Source organism: Mustela nivalis, assembly GCF_964662115.1.
Source record: "Mustela nivalis genome assembly, chromosome: X".
In the NCBI taxonomy this organism is placed as follows: Eukaryota; Metazoa; Chordata; class Mammalia; order Carnivora; family Mustelidae; genus Mustela; species Mustela nivalis.
Genome location: NC_139040.1, coordinates 98,105,877 through 98,125,119, shown reverse-complemented (window position 1 = coordinate 98,125,119; position 19,243 = coordinate 98,105,877). Strand labels below are relative to the sequence as shown.

The following is a 19,243-nucleotide window of genomic DNA, read 5'->3' as shown; positions in this document are numbered from 1 at the left end:
TGTTGATCTGAGTGGTGGTTATGTGGATGCATAATATAAAAATATTCCTCAAGCTGTTTACTTAGTTTTTGTGCATTTTATTGTTGGTAAAGTACAGCTCAATTTAATAATTTTACCTCAGTTTAAAAAAATGACCCTAGTGCCTTCCAGTGAAGGGTAATAGATGTACACGGCTCACCATGAAATATCCTTGCCAAAATAATTGAACCTGAATCTAGCCATGGCAGCAGATGTAACTGGGCTTCCAGAAAGTAAAGGGGACAGAGGAGCATGTGAAATCATACCAACAGGATTCAACCAGACAAACTGAGAATATGGGACATTCTACAGGGCAAATGATATTGTTCCTCTGGTGAATAAAAATGATATACAGGAATGGGGAAAGGGGAAGAAAGGATTCTAGATGAAGAGAGAATTAAGAGCTATGTTAACAAAAACAATACTTGGCCATTATTTGGGTCTTGATTCAGGGAAACCACCTGTAAAAAGCCGGTTTTATTTATTTATTTATTTATTTATTTGACAGAAATCACAGGTAGGCAGAGAGGCAGGCAGAGAGAGAGGAGGAAGCAGGCTCTCCACTGAGCAGAGAGCCTGATGTGGGGCTTGACCCCAGGATCCTGGGATCATGACCTGAGCCAAAGGCAGATGCATTAACCCACTGAGCCACCCAGGCGCCCCTAAAAAGCCATTTTTGAGACAACCAGGAAAACTTGAACCCAGACTAGGTATTCGATTATATTAAGGAATCAGTGTTAATTTTATTAGGTGTGATAATGGTACTGTGTTCATAAAGTCTGTATCCTGTTAGAGACTTAAGTATTTATGGGTGAAATTATGTCATTTCCTTTAAAATAAGTCCCGGGAGGGGGCGGGGGTAAGTACGGAGGGAAATAAATGAAGACCAAAGTAGGGCGCCTGGGTGGCTCAGTTGGTTAAGCAACTGCCTTCGGCTCAGTTCATGATCCAGGAGAGCCAGGACTGAGTCCCGCATTGGGCTCCCAGCTCCATGGGGAGTCTCGTTCTCCCTCTGACCTTTTCCCCTCTTTTGCTCTCTCACTGTCTCTCTCAAATAAATAAATAAAATCTTAAAAAAAGAAAAAAAGAAAAGAAAGCCAAAGTAGTAGTAACTCTTACAGCTGAGTGACAGATGAACTGGGATTTATTAAACTATTCTCTATTTTTCCGCATGTTATTAAGTTATTGAGCTTCAAACTCACTCTTCTATACTCTGCCTTTTGATGGAGGGGTGTGAAGCGAGCGTTCGCTTTTCAGCTTGGCCCACGACTTCCTGCTAGACTCCGCCTATAGGGGGCGATAGAGGGAGACTGCAAGGCGGGAGGAGGACGTAGCGACTTAAACTCCTTTCTGTTCTTCCTTGTTCCCTCCTGTCAGCTTCCTGCTGCTGTCAGCATTCCCCCAGAACATTTCTTCACCGCCGCCCCAGCAGCGCCTTTCGTTGTCTGCAGCTGAATCCGGTTCGTCGTTTTCCAGGATTCACAGAACCAGACTTATCCCACCCCCATCAGCAACACCAGCATGAGGTGAGTAGCACCCCCTCCTCAGGGGTCTCGGTCCCAGTTCCACCGAGCCCTTCCTCCAAGGTTCAAAGTTGTAACAATTCCATTCTCTCTCCTTTGTACCCCAGCCCTGGGGCTGGTAGCCGCTTCCTGCGCTGACTTTCTTGACGATCCCTCAGACCTCTCTTTTCACCGCTCGAGTTAGCTCAACAACTTTATGCCTAGTTAACGTTTTGTTTGTTTTGCTTTTTAAATAGTAAATCCCGTCTGTTCAAATTAACTAACGCGCTTTCTACCTCCCGACTGGTCCCCGATGAGAGGTACCCGGACTCCCATCAGTCATGGGTTGAGGGCTGCGTTCGGGGGGCTCATCCCCCAGCATTCCTGGTCTGCCACATGGGTAGCAAAGCCAACTTCAGCAGCTGAGCAGGTTCCAGTGGCAAGTAATACAGGCGCCACGAATTGGAAGTTGCGCCAGTGTGCACTAAAGTGATAAAGAAGGTGGGGGCGGCTCGGCGATTTTGCTACGCAGCCAGATGCCCTTTATAAAACATTAATTTCTAATTACGGAAGCGTTAATTGTCCTTGAAGGACAGTTAGGAAGAAAAAACTGAAGTTCTCTCTGTCACCAGCCCCAGTTCTGATTTCCTTCTCTTCCCTCCTACCCAGAGGCACCCAGTGTTACCGCTTATCATTTACATGTGTTTTTCTACATATATATGCTTAAAACATATATGGCTTTATGTATAGGTTTATTTTTTTTGCATAGTAATACGTATCTTTTTGCAAGTTGCTTTATTCACTAAACAATTTGTCTTGTATGTCACTCCATATGATGACGTATACACCCACCTCATTCGTTTCTTTCTTTTGTTTTTAAGATTTTTATTTATTGGGGCACCTGAGTGGCTAACCTGGTTAATCGGCTTCCTTCAGCCCAGGTCATGATCTCAGGGTCCTGGGATCCAGCTGTGCATCAGGCTCCCTGCTTAGGAGGAGCCTGCTTCTCCCTCTCCCTGTTTTCTCTCTCTCTACCTGTCTCTGTCAAATAAATACATAAAATCTTAAAAAAAAAAAAAAACCTCTTATAAAAAAAAAGATTTTTATTTATTTGAGGGGGGAAGGGCAGAGGGAAAAGCCGACTTCCCTCTGAGCAGGGGAGTCTGAGGCAGGGCTCGATCCCAGGATCCAGAGATCATGACCTGAGCCAAAAGTCAGGCGGTTAACTGTCTGAGCCACCCCGTCGCCCCATCTCATTCTTTTCACCTGCTTCGTAATATTCCTTATTAAGGGTGCATATGCCCTTGTTTATTTCCCTCTTGCCCTATGTTCACTCTTACCCACATTCTATGATTCATGTTCATGTCCCTGCATCTTTGTACCTGTTCAGCAGTATTTATTTCTAGAGTCGAGACAGTAGAAGAAATGTTGGGTCAGATAGAATGCATATTTGCAACTTGCATTAGATGTTAAAAATATGTCCTCCAAAAGGTGGTTGCAGTTTACGGGCTGTGATATTGTGATTGGTAATAAGAAATATAAATTTGGCCTCCCTTTCGTTTCTCGCATACAGCTCCTAAAACCCTTGGAATTTCCGAAGTGATGAGAGCAACAAAGGTGTCTTTTGTTATGTTAATGAGTGACATTTGGGCTGCACCTAAGGATGGGGGCTGGTTGCCAGGGAACCAAGTATGAATAAAGGGTTGGAACTTTCAGTCCCACCCCCTGACCTCCCCGGAGGGGAGAGGGGCTGGAGGTTGAATCAATCACCAATGGCCAATGATTAAATCAGTCCTGACTTTGTAATGAAGCCTCCATAAAACCCCAAAGGACCGCGTTCGTAGAGCTTTCAGGTTGTTGAACATGTGGAGTTTTGGGCACAGTGGCAAGCCAGGAGAGGGCATGGAAGCCCCTCGTCCTTTCCCCATACCTTGCCCTGTGGATCTCTTCCATCTAGCTGTTTCTGGGTTATATCCTTTTATAACAAACCGGTGATCTAGTAAGTAAGATGTTTCTCCGAGTTCTGTGAGCCGCTCTAGCAAATTAATCGAATCCCAGGAGATGGTCATTGGAACCTCCAGTCTATAGCTGGTCAGTCAGAAGCAGGGGAACAGCCTGCCTTGCGACTGGCATCTGAAGTTGGTGTAGGGTGGCTGGGGGCAGGGGAACAGCCTTGTAGGACTGAACTCTTTAACCTGGGCAGTCTGGTGCCATCTCCGGGTAGGTGGTATTGGAATTGAGTTGAATTCTTGGGACTCAACTGCTGGTGTCAGTGCTTGCTTGCTTGCTTGCTATTGTGTGGAAAGCCCTTGCCCCAGTTTTGGATTTGGGTCCGGGAACCCAAAAGGGTTGGTGTTCAGTGAATTGGGATTTGCTAGACTGTCCGTGGCTCACAGAAGCATGTGGTTTGGGAAAAGAAAGGATGAAGGGAAGGAGGGTGGTGGTGAAGCTCTTTATTCCTGGGTGTCCATGTGGTCACCCAAGGAACGGAGCAGCAACTGTGCTGCGTTCAGTTACTAAACAAGGACTCAGCTCCTGGGCAGTTGGAATAAGGAAGTGCATACCGATGAGAAAAAGGCAAAATATTCAATCCCTTGGTCATTGTTATCTGTAATAGCTAAACTAAAAGGGAACGCTCAGTTGGACTTTGATGTTAGTCCAGATTCCGATTTCAGTGAGTCTGAGCTTTGGCCATTAGCCTCAAAGCGGCCCCCCAAGGTAAAAGTACTGTGGGGGAAGGGTAAAACCAGGAAACTTTTGAAACTAGGGGGGCTGTAGTGTGAAAGAGTTGTTTTCATTTTGTCTGTTAGTATCCTCGGCTTCCTGAGGAAGTTTCACTGAACGGGTTTGGGGGAGTAACTGATTGGGGGCCACTGGTGTTTCTGGTCTGAATTCCTCTGGGTGGAAGAGCGTGTTTGGGTGGCTGTGGGACCCACCGGTCACTATGGAACAGTCCCAGGTGTCTGTTAGTGATCCAGACATTCCCGAGGTGGTGGACTGCATGAAAGCCACCCTAAACCTTGTTAATTCTTAGAAAGGGGACTGTCCTTAACCTGCATCAATGCCAAGTGGGAACCCCGATGAAGCCAGCTGATAGGCTTCCTATGCAAGGCATCTGGGACTGGCTTTATGATGACGGAGATATTAACCCGTCCAGTATGCCCATTACCCAGGTCAGGGTAAATGCTGTGGCTTGAGGGGATCCCTTTCAGAGAGTGCCCCGTGTATCCTAATTGTTGCAAAACCAAAAAACAGCTCGGGAAGCCTCATCAAATTTCTTGTCTCAGTTTCTCTTCAGGTACCTTACAGATGCTAATAGAAACAGTAGGTTAATTAACAAGCCAATGGGGAGAGTCAGGGGATGCTGCTGAACTAGGTGGAAAATTTTGAAGTTACTAAGAAATATGGTGAATAAAGTGAATATTGATAGGAGCGAAACAAAGAGGAAACATAAAGGGGACTCATCCCAGCCGGGTGGAAATTTTTAGATGATTAGTAAGAAATGGGTGAACTGGGTTTTTTTGTTTTTTTTGTTTAGTATATATAAATTGCGTAAGCTTTTAAAAAAAGAAATAGGATGAATAAAACACTGATGGGATAAAGACAAAGGCTTTAATATAGCCCTATCTAATGTTGGTCAGGCCAAATGGACCCCTGTTGCTCCCCCAACATTAAATGGCCCCAAACAATTCTGCTTTATTTATCCCTGTTCAGAGAAATTTTTACAAGCTGGAAGGCAAAAATTACAATGAAGTACCAGACCAGCAACTGCGTGAGTGAGCAGTTTGGCAGATTAATCAACATAAAAAGATTGACAAAAGGTTTAGGGTCCCTTGGCTTGACCCTCTCACTGGGGACCCAGAGCCTTTGTAGCACAAGAAGTGCATAAAGTGGTCAGAGAAGAGAAGTTTCCCTGAGTCCTTGATCTGGGAGTCCCATAAACCATGGTACCAGAACCCATTGGTAAAGCCCTGACTCCTGCCACAGTTAGATTGACAGAATGTCAAAACACAGGATTGATAGGATTATGAAAGTTGGAATGCTGAAGCCAACACTCTCTAAGGAAATCATGTTGACTTTACCTGAATGCTTTATGGGGATGGATATTAAATGTGGCTGAGGAACACTTCCCTACCCTATATAACCTGATGATGAAGTCCTAACAGAGGCTACAGCTAGGAATGTGAGTTGATAGAATCATGGTAAAAGTTTGTAGGAGGATTTGTATGTTTGAATAGACTTTATGGGAAAGGATTGCATTTCTTTTACCTGATGGTTAAAAGGCAAAATATTAGGGATTGATAAGGGGTGGACATAGTATCTGATGGGAATCCTTCCCCTACCTAGTAACAGAAGGCATATACATATGCCCTTCGAGCAATAAATATTAAGTAGACCTGCTAAATGGGAACCAGTAAGATGCCTGAGCCCACGCAGTGGAGGGTGTAAACTGGAATGCTGGTCGAAACCAATTCTTGGCAATAGCGCTTCATAGAGTGTAGACTGAAGCTTATGGCAAGAGCCTGGGAGCGCCTCCCAGTGACCACTACTGGGACTTTGGGGAAGGGAGTTTTTTTGAAAGGCATTTGCTACCTTGCTGTGTGGGGTATTAATCGAAGGTGAGGGACATACATGATCTTAAAACCTGAAATACCCACAATGTCTAGAATGATGTTGGAAAAACACCTTAATGGGGATGGCAGTGCCTAGGGAATGCCAGCAGAAGCTTCCTCAGGAGCAGGGAGCCCCTTTTCCCCTGGGACTGATTCAGGAATGGTATAGGGAGCTTGCTGGGTTCTCTCATCACTTAGTACCTATAAACAGCTCCCGACTGACAGATAAAGAGCTGCTTGAAATGTGGACAGAAGTTCCACGGTTGGGGGCGGGGGGTAGAATGGACATCATCTTGCTTGGAAGGCCTCCATTCTGATTGAAAAAGGTAAAAAACCCAGCTCAGTGGCCTGAACTGCATGCTGTTTCACTAGCCATGATGGAAGAACTGAACTGTGATAAAAAGCCAGTATGTTTGACTTGTTACTGACTAATGGGCAGTAACCAGTGGGCTGGGCTTCTGGTCAGCAGGAGGGTGGTGGAAACGTGGCCCATTAAATAGATGCCCATGCAGGGCCTAGTCCTATGGAAATTTAAGGGGTGTATTAAGGTAGGACATGTCAACGCCCATCAGAAGAACTCCCTTCTGGGTTTGGAAGGTGGTTTGAACAAACACATCCCCACGTGCTCCTTGGAGGTGGCTGCCTAGGTCCATGAGATGAGTGGACACTGCAGAGATGGGCTGGTTCCAGACTTGTTCCTCTGGTACCTTCTGAGGCACAGAATGTTAGTAAGAATTGTTCTGTTTTGGCAAAGGAGACAGAGACTGCAGATGGCCTTGTGGCAGATTTTTTGGTGGGAGAGACCTTAACATAGCTGGCGAGTGAGCCTGATGCTGGCAGCAGGGAGTGGGGGGCACCATGAATGGGTCCTGACAGCAGGAGTCACTGACTCTAGACTGGCTTTGCTTTCCCGGTGGGAGAGGCGGACACTCCCATGCTGGGAAAGAACCAGAACTGAAGATAGGGCGCTACTTTGTACAGGCCATCCACACTTCAGACGGGGGAATGTACTTTACAGCTGATAATGACCAACACTTGTCAGGGATATCCTCAAAGTACTAGTTAGACAGAGAATGAAGGGGGCGATTAAACAGTGGTTGTCGGGGAGCCTGGGTGGCTCAGTGGGTTAAGCCTCTGCCTTCGACTCGGGTCGTGATCTCAGGGTCCTGGGATCGAGCCCTGCATTGGGCTCTCTGCTCAGAGGGGAGCCTGCTTCCCTCTCTCTCTCTCTCTCTGCCTGCCTCTCTAACTACTTGTGATCTCTCTCTCTGTGTCAAATAAATAAATAAATAATCTTTAAGAAAAAAAAGCAGTGGTTGTCTAAAAGTGGGGGGTCAGTGTGGGCAAGGAGGAGAGACACACATGAAGGGGGCTGGCTTACAGGCTTGCACCAGTGTGTTCCCACACACAGTGCGAACACGAGGAGCCTAACCCCTGGATAGATTCCTGTTTTTCTGGTGGATCTGGGGAAGAGGGGGTGTGGAAGGTGCTAGTATTCTTTTCCACACCGCCTCAACTTTTTTTTCTCTACTCGACGCAGTGTCACAAGGACCCCTATGGGGGCTGCATCGATTCCTAAGCAAGAAACTGCAACTGTGTATTTTTAACTTTTGTGTCCGAATTCCTAAGGGCCCAATGGGGCAGGATGGGCCTTCACCCCTTTTGGTGAAATTGGGGCTAACAGTGAACACTCGGCTGGCGGTAAAGATAGCCCACCAGTTCTGCACGTGGGTAACCTCACCTAATCTGACTAGAACTGCACTGAGGGGGAGGGACTTGCTAGACTAGTTTTGCCGCCTGGAGTCTACCCCAGCGCAGTGACCAAACCTAATGTCCCTTCCAGAGGTGGGAAGGTTTGGGTATAAATGAAGGGGAAGAAAAATAGTAGCTGAGGGGTAAGGGAATGAATACGGGGGGTTATATATAATGAGGGAAATCCAATATTACATTGACATCACCAAAGAGGCTTCGAACAGGTGCTGTTCCTTCTTAGCCTGAGTATACCAGATGCCTGAGAGAGTGAAGCCGTGTAGTGCACTCTTGTTTTGGGGACCTAAGGGGATGGCATGAAAGCCTACAAACCTGAGTGGCCAGCCGTCTGCGAGGAGGACTGCTCGTCCTCCGTATGATGCTGGACTGGATAGTTATTAATGACTGGATGATATCTCTTTTGAGTTTTATTATTGTTTTGCTATGAGGAATCCATATTCGAAGACCAGGGTGGACTGTGATATTGTGGTTTATAATAAGACATATATTAGGTCTTCGTTTTAGGAGTAAGGAAACTCCTAAAACCTTTGGAATTTCCTCAGTGTTGAGAGCCTTGAAGGTGTCTTTTGTTATGTTCATGAGTGACTTGGACTGCACCTAAGGAATGGGGCTGGTTGCCTTGGGAACGAACCTTGTGATTGATTAGAAGGTTGGAAATTTCAGTCCCACCCCTCTGATGGGTATGTGTGTGTGTGTGTGGGGGGGTTATTGAATCAATCACCATTGGCCATTGATTTAAACTAAAAGGATGGGGTTCAGAGAGTTTAGGGGTTGGTGAGCAGGTAGAACTGTGGGTAGAGTGGCGCACCTGGAGAGGGCATGGAAACTTCTCATCCTTTTCCCATACCTCCCCCTGTGCCTCTCTTCCGAATGGCTGTTCTGAATTATATCATTCTATAATAAACCAATGATCTAGTAAGTAAAATGTTTCTCTGAATTCCGTGACCCGCTCGAGCAGATGAAAACCCAAGGAGTAGGTTGTTGGAACCTAGCCGGTCAGTCCGAAGGACAAGTCAACATAGACTTACAACTGGTGTTTGAATTGAGTTACCAAGAAGGTAATCATTGGAACCTCCTATCTATCTATAGTCATTGGTCAGATGCATAAGTAACAAACGGCTTTTGTGACTGGTGTCTGAGGAGAGGTGTGTGTGGCGTTGAGGGTGGAGGAGGACTGGTGGCAGTCTTGTAGGACTGAATCCTTAACCTGTAGAATCTGATACTCGTTTCCAGGTGTAGTTAGTGTCAGAATTGAGTTGAATTCTCAGGTACCCTGTTGGTGTCTAAGAATTGTTCGTCATTGTGGGGAACCCTGCTCCCCACACATTGGAAATTGTGTTTCAGAGTATCTCGAAGGCAAGTGACCTAGGAGGGTGCCAGTGCTCTTACTACAGGATGTAACATAGCTGCCTTATCCTACATATCCCATCTGGCCCTCATCTGTGTTCCTTTAGCAGAAGATAACACGAGTGAGAGCTGTTCGCCCTAACCATGCCACAAAGCAACAGACACCTTCTGCACCCTACTCCCTAAGGGGCCACCAAGGTGGAACTACGGTACTCAAGCTGGAGGTACCAATACCCTCAGGGAGTCTGAATTCAGCGTGGCTGCAGTGTGTGCTCTTCAGCTGAGAGTAGAGTCTCATGGAGACTGTTGGATGGGACTTTCCTGAGCCCACGTGACAACCCCTAGCAACTCTTGGAAATAACTAAGTGCATTTTGTGGGGGCTCTGAGGGCCTTGCATGAGCAAGGCGGGGCGGTAGTTAGGTTATACCTAGCTTTTCTTTTATGCAACCAACAGTGGACCTGGTGCCTGTGGGTGTGGGAGTTATGGAGAGAAAGCTACATAGAATCTCTCTCAGTTATCCGCCTGTATTCTAGGGCTGGGATCCCATGATGCACTCTCTAAAGATGTGAAATCTGCAAATATTAACTACCTCATAGATATCTGAAAAGAAACTTTTTTCGGGGATAGGAAGGAATCAGCAAGGCCAAGGATCTGAGGTGGGAATGTGCTTTATCATGTTCAAGGAATGATAAGGAGGCTGGTTGGTACAGAGAGTGTGAGGGGGGCAAGAAGAAGGAAAGGATGTGAGAGAGATAATGATAGGGACTAGAGACTCGCTCTGCTTTTCCAGATCGCTTCCTGCCCAAGGGTTGTTCTAAATCTCATAGCTTTTTCAGGCCAGGTCTTGATTTCTTTGGTGATTCAGTTCCCTCAAAACCTCAGTAGTCCTCTGATCTTTTTGTTTTAGACGTTGACCACGTTCTCTTCTTAGATGTGGTTGTGGCGTCTGCCTTACGTATCTGTCTCCTTGTTCCTGCGCTGCTCCCTTTTGAAACTTAACAGAGCAGGCTTAGATGAGAAGGGCACCACCACCTTCTGTCTGATTGTCACTTTAGGGCAGAGTGCCCCTGTTTAAGGAGTTTTATAAGCCTTTGTGTCAAAAGCTCAGGCGGTTCCACAGGGTAACACTGAACATGAGGAACCAAATGACAGACCACCAGAGTGATCGGTCACTGCTGTGGAAAAGCCACTTCTAAACTACAGGTAAGCAGTTTTAGAGAAAGCCATGGAAGCTGGTAACTGGATCCTAGCGGGGAAGCTACAAAGGGTTGCCCTCCCCCAGACCAGGGAGATGGATAAGAAACGGCCTTGTGACAGTCTCCCATAAGATAGGGGCGAGAAGCAGCACTATAACAACTCCCTGTGCTTAACTCCCTTTATTCCAGGAGGCATCACAGAGGATTTGGCCCTGAGTTGGGTCAGACTGCAGATCCATTGTTTATGGGGCCTAGGTGGAGATATGCAGGGGCACCAGATGTCATGAGGGAGTTGTTCCCCTCCATCTTTGTCACACAAAGCCCTTTTCAGTCTTGTCTTACTATTTGGGATACAGAAGCAGTCAGCTCTCCCTTCTTCCTCCCTTCCTCCCTCCCTTCCTTTTTTCAAGATACTGAGATAGAACAGAGGGAAAAAGAGAATCTCAAGTAGACTCCATGCCCAGCAGGTAGCTGGACGTGGGGCTCAATCTCACAAACCTGAAATCACGACCTGAGCCAAAATCAAGAGTCGGAGGCTCAAGAGCCACCCAGGCTCTCTAGCAGTCAGCTTTTCTAGTCTTGCATCCCCAAATATCTTACCGTTTCTGCAGCTTACCCAGCCCATTCTTGCCTGAGCTTTCTTTTAACACCTTGCTGACTTTAGCAAGTAACCATCAATTCACACTCCTGACATCGCATACCATCCTCCTTTCTGAAAGCTGTAGGGTCTGGAGGCATTTAGTGCGACTTTCTTTTATTACAGGTAACATCTGCTGTTTAACAAGACAAGACTCTCCATCTTTCTATCCGCCAATATCATTTTCCTTCTTGTGCACTGGTGCAAACAACAAAACTTTCATTATTGCTGATCTTACCTGACCGGGTAGGTGAACAGGTCACTGGGACAGCCCTCCCTGCTGTCATTTAGAAACCTGGGCTGACTGAGGCTTTGCTTGCTTCTACACGTGGCTACCAAGGTCATCCTTAGGACTGAGGTGTGGAGCTGTCTCTGTTATAGCTGGCTGCAAGGGGAGAAAAGTATACATTAGTATGTTTGCGAGGTTTACATGGACAGGCTGGAAATGGTATATGAAATTCGTGCTCTCATTCTTGCATGTGGCCACACCTGACTGCAAGGGAGGCTGGGAAAAGTGTGCCCAGGAAGAAGAGGAGAGCATGGAGTAGGTGAGCAGCTTGCAGTCTCTATGGAGTAGTTGTACTGGCAGTGTGGGTGGTGAGAAGTGGCTGAATTCTGGATTTATATAGAATGTAGAGACCTCAGGGGCATCTGGGTGGCTCAGTCAGTTAAGCATCTGCTTTCAGCTCAAGTCAGGGTCTTGGAATTGAGCCCCACGTCAGGCTCCCTGCTCAGTAGAGAGTCTGTTCTTCCCTCTCCCCCTGCCTACCGCTCCCCCTGCTTGTGTCCTCTCTCTGTCGCATAAATAAAAATAAAATATTAAAAATAAAAGAAGATAGACACCTCAGAATTTGTTGACACCATGGTTTTGGGCCTGAAACGTTGGAAGGATAGAGTTGCTGTATGCGAGGATGGGAAAGGCTATCGACAACTCGGTTTCAGACACGTGATTTTTGAGGTACCCACATGGAGACATTAAATAGGCAGTTGGAGATGCGGGTTTATAGTTCAAAGAAGTGGCCAGGACTGAATATATAAACGTGAGGGGGAGGGTTTGGTACATATATGGTATTTAAAGCTATTAAACTGCACTAACTACAAAACTATATAGAGTAATACTGAATTTCATTGATTCTACAAAGTACATTTTTTTACATCTTAAGATCTTTGAAACTGGAATGCATCTTACAACACTAAATATGGTCTTCAATTATTATGATTGATAGTGTTTTCTTTGTTAGTATAATTTAAAATAATGATGTCTTGCAACTGATGACACCCCAGATTCAATGAAACCATAATACTAAGAGTAAAAACGATGATGCTATTGAATATTTACTGTGCATCAGACACTGCTAAGCCACTTCCATGATTATCTTTACATGTAGTTATAGGAGTGTTAAGCGCTCAGGTGCTGGGACATGACTGCATAGATCTGTATTCTGGCTCCGAGTTTATAGACCATATGACCTTGGTGAAATGCTTACTTTGTTCCCTACTTTCCTAATCTCTAAAATAGGATGATAATAGTACCTAACTTACAGGTTTATTATGAGGATTGAAAGAATTAGTACACGTGTAGTTCTTAGAAGAGAGCTTAAAACAGTAACTGCTAAATTGTTCACATTATTAACAAAATTAACATTGTTAAAACTGTGGAGAATATATGTATGTATGTAAAAATTCACGAAATCTTGCCAATTATAACGACATGGGTGGAGCTAGAGATTATTATGCTTAGCAGACTAAGTCAGAGAAAGACAAATACCTTATGATTTCACTCGTATGTGTAATTTAAGAAACAAAACAAATGAGCAAAGGGAGAAAGAGAGGCAAACCAAGAAATAGACTCTTAGCTATAGAGAACACACTGATGGATACCAGAAGGGAGGGGTGTAGGGGATGGGTGACATGGTGATGGGGATTAAGGAGGGCCCTTGTGATGAGCATTGGGTATTGTATGGAAGTGTGGGATCACTGTATTGTATACCTGAAAGTAATATAACACTACATTAAGTAACTGGAATTTAAATTAAAAAAAAAGAAAAGAAAAGAAAAGAGGGCGCCTGGGTGGCTCAGTGGATTAAGCCTCTGCCTTTGGCTCAGGTCATGATCTCAGCGTCTTGGGATCAAGTCCCATATCAGACTCTCTGCTCAGCAGGAAGCCTGCTTCCCCCTCTCTCTCTCCGCCTGCCTCTCTGCCTACTTGTGATCTCTCTCTGTCAAATAAATAAATAAAATCTTTTAAAAAAATGTTTCAGGCAAAAAAAAATATTCATCAAGCTATACTCTTTATTACTGTGAATATTGTATACCTCGATAAAAGAAGAAAACAAACCAAAACAGAAAAGTTGGAAGAGAAAGAGATCATCTGTCTTCTAAGTAAGAAAAAAAAGTTACATGTCTTCATTGAAGTATTTTTGTCTGAAATTAATATAGTTGCTCTAGCTTTCTTTACATTATTGTCAGCACAGCACATTTTTTTTTTAAAGATTTTATTTATTTATTTGACAGAGAGAGATCACAAGTAGGCAGAGAGGCAGGCAGAGAGAGAGAGAGGAGGAAGCAGGCTCCCTGCTGAGCAGAGAGCCCAATGCGGTACTCGATCCCAGGACCCTGAGATCATGACCTGAGCCGAAGGCAGCGGCTTAACCCACTGAGCCACCCAGGCGCCCCAGCACAGCACATTTTTTATGGTCCCTTTTCTTTTAACTTATTTGTGTCTTTCTATATAAATTGGGTTTCTTGGGGGCACCTGGGTAGCTCAGTCAGTTGTATCCAACTCTTGATCTTAGTTCAGTTGATCTCAGGATCATGAGTCCCTAAGTCCTGCATTGTGCCCCATGCTGGGTGTGGAAGCTACTTTAAAAAAGAAAAAGGTGGGTTTCTTATAGACTACAAATAGTTGGGTCTTATTTTTTTAGTCTACTCTGACAGTTTCTTTTACTTGGTGTATTTAAACCATTGATATTTATTGATCTAATTGGATTAATATTTGCCATATTTGTTCCTGTTTTCCATTCATTGTCCTCATTCTTTGGTTTTTAGTTTTTGCCTTCCACCCATTTTATTTATTTATTTATTTATTTATTTATTTATTTTTGGGAATGAGCTATAATTGATATATTATTCTCAGGTGTGCAACATGATTTGCTATTTGTGTATATTGTGAAATGATCACGATGCATCTAGTCAACATCCATCACTATATATAGTTAATTTTTTTCTTGTGATGAGAACTTTTAAGATTTACTCTAGCAACCTTCAAATATCCAATATAGTGTTATTAACTATAATATCTATGCTGTAAGCTATGTCCCCATGACATTTATTTTAAAATTGGAAGTTTATACCTTTTTTAAAAAAAATATTTTTATTTATTTATTTGATAGAGATCACAAGTAGGCAGAGAGAGAGGGAAGAAGCAGGCTCCCTGCTGAGCAGAGAGCCTGATGCAGGGCTTGATCCCAGGACCTGAGATCATGACCTGAGCCAAAGGCAGAGGCTTTAACCCACTGTGCCACCCAGGCACCGTGGAAGTTTATACCTTTTGATACCCTTCACCTATTTTGCCCGGCCCCCCAGCCCCCACCCTCCCAACAATCACCAATCTATTCTCTATATCTATGGGTTTGTGGGCTTTTTGTTTGTTTTTTTAAGATTCCACGTAGAAGTGAGATCATATGGTATTTATCTTTTTCTGTCTGACTTGTTTCATTTATGCCATCAAGGTCCATCCATGATGTTGTCATAAAATGGCAAGATTTCATTTAAGATTTTATTTATTCGAGAGAGAGAGTCTGGGAAGAGGGAGAGAGGGAGGAACAGACTCCCCACTGAGCAGGGAGCCTGATGTGGACTTGATCCCAGGACCCTAGGACCATGACCTGAACTGAAGGCAGACACTTAACCGACTGAGCTACCCAGGCGCCCCAATTCCATTCTTTTTTATGGCTGAATAATACTCCTGTGTATGTGTATCACATTTTCTTTTATTCATCCATTGATGGACACTTGGGTTGTTTCCATATCTTTGCTGCAGGGAAAGTGGGAATGCTGTATTCTCTGGTTTTAACCAAACATTTTGTGTTAGTCTGTTCCCTTTCCTCTCTTTGCAAATCAGTTACACTTCTTTTTTTAGTGATTGCCCTAGAGTGTGCAGTATACTTTTGCCACTAGTCCATATCCACTTTCAAGTAACACTCTGTCACTTCATGGAGAGTACAAATACCTTTTAACAGAATGTTTCCAGTTCCTCCCTTCTGTTCCTTATATCATTGCTGTCATTTATATCACTTACAGCTTATTAAGTGTTGTTATTGCTAACATTATCTCTGTTGCTATTTTGAACAAACTTATCTGTTAGATCCATTAAGAACAAAAAATAAAATATTTTATTTGACCTCCATTGATTTCTTCTCTAGTGCTCTTCCTTTCTTTGTGTCAGTCTGAGTTTCTGACCTGGATTATTTTCCTTTTTTCTGAAGCCCTTCTTCTAACATTTCTTGCAAGTCAGTCTACTGGCAACAGATCCCCTTGATTTTTGTCTGAGAATATCCTTCTCTTTGGTAGGATAATTGGCTGGATATAAAATTCTATGTTGGTGGTTTCTCTCAACACTTTAAATATTTCACTCTTCACTCTTCTCTTCTTGTTTGCTTGGTTTCTGAAGGGAAATCCAGTGTCATTCTTAACTGTTGCTCCTCTGTAGGTAGGGTGTTTTCTCCCCTCTGGGTTCTTTCAAGATTTTTTCTTTATCTTTGGTTTTCTACACTTTGAGTAGGCCATGTTTAGGACTATATTTATTGACATTTATCATGCACAGTATTCTCTAAACTTCCTGGATCTGTGGTTTGTGTCATTAATACTGGAAAATTCTCAGCCATTATTACTTCAAATATGCCTTCTGTTCCCTTTTCTCCCCCTCCTGCTTTCTGTTATTCCTATTATGCATATGTTACATCTTTTGTAATTTCCCCACAATTCTTGGATATTCTGTTCTTTTTCATTCTTCTTTTTTTCTCTTTGGATTTCAGTTTTGGAAGCTTAGGTTAACATATATTCAGGTACATTTATTCTTTCCTTGGCCATGTCTGATCTACCAATAAGCCTATCAAAGGCATTCTTCATTTCTCTTATAATGTCTTTGTTTCTAGCATTTCCTTTCGATTCTTTGTTTCCAGCTCTATGCTTATTATTACTTACCTGTTCTTACATGTCCACTTTTCCCACTAGAGCTCTTAGCATATTAATCATAGACTTTTATTTTATTATTATTATTATTATTATTTTAGATTTTATTTATTTGTTTGACAGACAGAGATTACAAGTAGGCAGAGAGGCAGTCAGAGAGAGGAAGAAGCAGGCTCCCCGCTGAGCAGAGAGCCACATGCAGGGCTCGATCCCAGGACCCTGGGATCATGACCTGAGCTGAAGGCAGAGGCTTGAACCCACTGAGCCACCCAGGCGCCCCAATCATAGACTTTTAAAATTCCTGGTTTTATAATTCCCACATCTCTTCCATATCTGAGTTTGGTTCTGATGCTTGCTCTGTCTCCTCTTTTGTATGTCTTGTAATTTTTGGTTGAAAGTTGGGCATGATGTGCTGGGGAAAGGAACTGTGATGAATGGCCCTTAGTGATATGGTCACATGATGGGGAGGAGAAACAGTATGTAGCCCTATGATTGGGTCTCATTCTTTAGTGAGCCTGAGCCCCTGAATTGTAACCTTCGCAAGTGCTTCTCATTTATTTCTTTTCCCTCCAATTTAGGTGAGACAGAAAGGCTGAGGGGGCTGGGGCTATAGCTGAGTATTCATCTCAAAAAGGCTAGAGAAGCCCACCCCCTACCCCCTTAGGCTTACTTTCTCCTACCCCTACTGACAAACAAGAGGGCTATTTCTCTTGAAAACATGGTGGAACTCCTAGAGGTAAAATTGAACTGGACCTTCCTGAACACATGTGTGTGCATGCGTACACACACACACACACACACACACTCATTGACTTCCGGAGTTCTGAACTCTAGCTTGTCCACATGGAGCCTCTGGTGATTCATCATTACAGTTTATGTTTTGTTTTTATTTTATTTTATTTTTTTAAAGATTTTATTTATTTGTCAGAGAGAGAGGGAGAGAGAGTGAGCACAGGCAGACAGAATGGCAGGCAGAGGCAGAGGGAGAAGCAGGCTCCCTGCCGAGCAAGGACCCCGATGTGGGACTTGACCATAGGGCCCTGGGATCATGACCTGAGCCGAAGGCAGCTGCTTAACCAACTGAGCCACCCAGGCATCCCCAGTTTATGTTTTTTTTATTCAGGACTGGCTCCAGCTTTAGGCTTCCATTCTAAGGCTTCTGCTATAATAAACTGTGACTGTCTTGTATTTACCTATCTCTTGATTTGGGGAGTCAGCACTTAGCTCTGTGACCTCAAATTTCTGATTATCTGATAGGAATTATTGATTTTCAATCTATTCAACTTCCCATGTAAGGATGGCATTGATGAATTTCAAGATCCTTACATGTTGGACCAGAACTGGAAGTCAGCATTTTCTTACAACAACAAAAGATTAAAAAAAAAAAATGGCAAATGCACATAGTGCATCAGTAAAGGACTGGCTGTTGATTTGTTTATTTATTTATTTTTAAGATTTATTTATTTACTTTAGAGAGAAAAGGCACGAGCAGGAGGGGCACAGGGGGAGAGCAAGAGAATTTCAAGCGGACTACACACCAGCATGGATCCTGACATGGGGCTCCATCTTAAAACCCTGAGATCATGACCTGAGCTGAAACCAAGAGTTGGATGCTTAGCCCAGGTGCCCCAAGGACTGGCTATTTAAATTACACTGCATCCACCCAGCAGAATACTATGTACTCAAAAATGTCAGCTCTAAGACGTCCTGATACAGAAAGATTTGCAAGATATATTTTTTAAAGATTTTATTTTTAAAAGATTTTATTTATTTATTTGACAGAGAGAAATCACAGGTAGTCGGAGAGGCAGGCAGAGAGAGAGAGGGAAGCAGGCTCCCTGCTGAGCAGAGAGCCTGATGCGGGACTCGATCCCAGGACCCTGAGATCATGACCTGAGCCGAAGGCAGCGGCTTAACCCACTGAGCCACCCAGGCGCCCCAAGATTTTATTTATTTTAGAGGGAGAGAGAGCGAGCAAGAGAGAGCGAGTTGGGGGACAGAGCAGAGGGAGAGGGACAAGCAGACTCAGTACTAAGTGCAGAGCCTGATGGCAGGCTTGATCTCAAGACTCAGAGATCATGACCTCAGCTGAAACCAGGAGTTGGCTACTCATCTAACTGAGCCACCCACATGCCCCATTTGCAAGATATCTTAAGTGACAGAATGCAAGGTACAGAAAATAGATAGCATGATGAATGTTCTCTGAAGTGATTAAATGTTTGTTTTTTAAAAAGGATATGTATCTATATCTAGTATTCTTCAAAATAAGTAAAGGAAATACAGTTTTTAAAGATTAGTGGCAAATAGACCAAAATTACAACAATCACATTTTAGCATTATAAGGGTTGTTTTGTTTCTCAATTTTCCAAACTTTCTAAATTCGTTTACATTATTTCTCTAATTTTTTTAAAGATTTTTATTTATTTATTTGACAGAAAGAGATCAGAAGTAGGTAGAGAGTTAGGCAGAGAGAGGGGGAAAGCAGGCTCCCAGCTGAGCAGAAAGCTTGATGCGGGGCTTGATCCCAGAACCTCGAGATCATGACCTGAGCAAAGGCAGAGGCTTAATACACTGAGCCACCCAGGTGCCCCTATTTCTCTAATTTTTTAAAGGAGTATTCATATGAAAAAAAATTTGGAGGTTAATACACCAAAATGATACTGGTCATTGGTTTTGGTAATGGACGTAAGGAAAATTTTTCCCATGTGCCAGACATTTTGTAATGTTATATCACATATACAATAATGTTTTTTGTTGTGACACACATGCAGATTTTATTTTGTTTAAGCATCTGGTGTCCATGTTAGGCTTGAAACAGGCTGATTACACCACCTGTTACATTAGCATTCCTAGCACACATTGAAAAGCTATTATAAATCACTATTTTGATATATAGTCCCATGTTTGTTGAAGGACTTGATAAAGCAGAAAAGAGTGGCTGATTTGGAAACAGTATAGTTTTTCT

The 19,243-nt window shown here is 43.6% G+C and overlaps 1 protein-coding gene across 4 annotated transcripts in view; it reads left to right on the top strand.

Moving 5' to 3' along the window:
- The first annotated feature begins 896 nt into the window (after positions 1 to 896).
- Positions 897 to 19,243, top strand: part of USP9X (ubiquitin specific peptidase 9 X-linked) — a 163,260-nt gene continuing 144,913 nt past the window's right edge. For 2 of the 4 annotated variants that reach the window (XM_082717801.1, XM_082717799.1), the window contains exon 1: positions 1,313 to 1,544. The gene's annotated coding sequence lies outside the window, so the exon portion shown is untranslated. Of the gene's footprint in view, positions 1,545 to 19,243 lie in introns of all 4 variants that reach the window. The other 2 variants (XM_082717797.1, XM_082717803.1) reach the window with 2 other exon arrangements.